The sequence below is a fragment of the Lycium barbarum genome, chromosome 9 (assembly GCF_019175385.1).
Source record: "Lycium barbarum isolate Lr01 chromosome 9, ASM1917538v2, whole genome shotgun sequence".
In the NCBI taxonomy this organism is placed as follows: Eukaryota; Viridiplantae; Streptophyta; class Magnoliopsida; order Solanales; family Solanaceae; genus Lycium; species Lycium barbarum.
This window is the reverse complement of record NC_083345.1, coordinates 70356992-70358993: the sequence shown is the minus strand read 5'-3', so window position 1 is coordinate 70358993 and position 2002 is coordinate 70356992. Positions and strand designations below refer to the sequence as shown.

At 39.8% G+C, this 2002-nt stretch overlaps 1 non-coding gene across 1 annotated transcript; it reads right to left on the bottom strand.

Moving 5' to 3' along the window:
* Nucleotides 1-1156: 1156 nt before the first annotated feature.
* Nucleotides 1157-1263, bottom strand: LOC132612413 (small nucleolar RNA R71). Its single transcript, XR_009571777.1, has one exon. It is a non-coding gene; the product is annotated as a small nucleolar RNA R71 (small nucleolar RNA).
* Nucleotides 1264-2002: the final 739 nt, after the last annotated feature.

Genomic DNA, 2002 nt, shown 5'->3' with positions numbered 1-2002 from the left:
TATATTGAGACTTGGCATACTTAGGTTTAGATGCTTTAACCTAGGTGATGACGGATACTCGTTTCTGATTGTGCTTGACTTATACTTGTTGATTTATCTGCCTATCCTGCTTTATTGTATGAATTCTGTTAGCTATACTTAGTCGGCCGATGATACCCACCAGTACTGTGGTTTTGTACTGAGCTGTACTTGCTCCAATTTTTATGAATGCAGAGTTCCAGGTTGGGTCTGCTTCTATCTCCCGTGGCTGATAGTCGCCATTAGTACAACTTTGAGTTTCCAAGGTGAGCACGAGACGTCCGCTGCCTTGAAGACTCCTCTTATTATGTCTTACTTTTCCATTCTGAGAGATAGACAGATTGATGTATTATTATATTCCAGACTTATATATTTCCTTATTTCCGCACTATCTCTATTATAATATCGTAAGACTTACGTGATTATTCTCTTCCGCTTAATTGATTTATTTATTTATGTCTTTAATTATGGTTGGGTTGACGGTTTGCTTATCGAGGTAGGAAAGGTAAGTCCCCGCACGACTTACTCGAAATGAGTCATGACACGCCGTTTGGTAGGTGTAATTTGAGCATATCAAATTTCGGCGCTGTTACTGGGGAATACTGTTTGAAATTACTAAATAGTGTGTGCTTTACTTCAAGTATTTTTCTATTTCATCACATTTGTTTGCTTTTGTTGTGAACTTGGTAATTATGGCTGGAAGAGGAGGAGGACGTGGAGCGAATAATGGTAGGGTTGCAAATGTAGTACCCCCGCCATAGGAAGTTGATGAAGATGAGAATGTGTTTGCGAATTTCATGCAAGAGGTGGAATATGCATCTGCTATTTTTCCACCAAGGGTCAGTGCCGCAAGTTTTAAAATTGATAGTTCTATCTATCAACTACTCTAGCTTGAAGGGTATTTTTGGAACTCTACCGATAATGACCCTTATCAACACTTGAAGAATTTCATTAGTGCGTGCTAGACACATACCCAGAATGTTGTTACTCCTAATGCAATGCAGTTGAGAGTTTTCAAATTCCATTTAGCCGGCAAAGCAAGAGATTGGTTCGAGAAGTTGCCCCACAATTCCATTCATACTTCGGTGAGCTGGTGAATCTCTTTCTCAAGAAGTTTTTCCCTCCAAGCAAGAAAGCCAAACTCAGAGACAAATTTTTTGAGTTTATGCAACTTCCGGGGAAACAACTATATGAAGCTCAGGAGAGGTTCAAGCTGTACTTGATGAGGTCTCCAAATCATGGTTTTACAGAGAACATATTAATGGAGAAGTTCTACACAGGGTTAGATCCGATGACGCAATCTGTGGCCAATAATATAGTCGGTGGGTGTTTTATGGAAAAGACGTATGCTCGAATCACTCAATTGCTTGACATATTGACTACACATAATCAAGCATGACACTCAAGTGGCACTGATGGTGTAGCATATGGGGCTCCGTTAATCAATAATATTGTGAAGGATAACCAAGAGAGGGACCAAACTTTAACTCAACTTGCAGCCAATATTACTTTGTTGACCAAGAGGTTTGTTGAGAAGGAGATAAAGAAAGTGAAAGAAGTTAAGGATGTACAAACTTTGCCAAAGGGAATGTATCAAGCTCCAGAGGTTCCATATCAAGAGCGACCGCCATTGCAATATGAAAATGCTAATTATGTTAACAACTCTCAAGGGGGTTATCGAAGGAAGAATTATCAAGGGTCCGGATATCAGAATCAAAATCAGTGGAAACCATTGCAACAAGGGCAAGGTAATCAATATGAGAGAAATGATTATGGTGGTTTGAACCAAGGGAACTACACAACAATAACAACTTCGAGAATAGGAGTTCCAATCCTTATGTTTCGCCAAAGGGTCAATAAATTGATTGATCAAGGGATTTCTAAACTGGAGAGCATGCTGAGGGGGTGTTGGCCAACTAAAAAAGACTGATAAGGCCATAAAGAGGTTGACCGAAGTTGTGGGATCTCACACTGCTTTTATCCA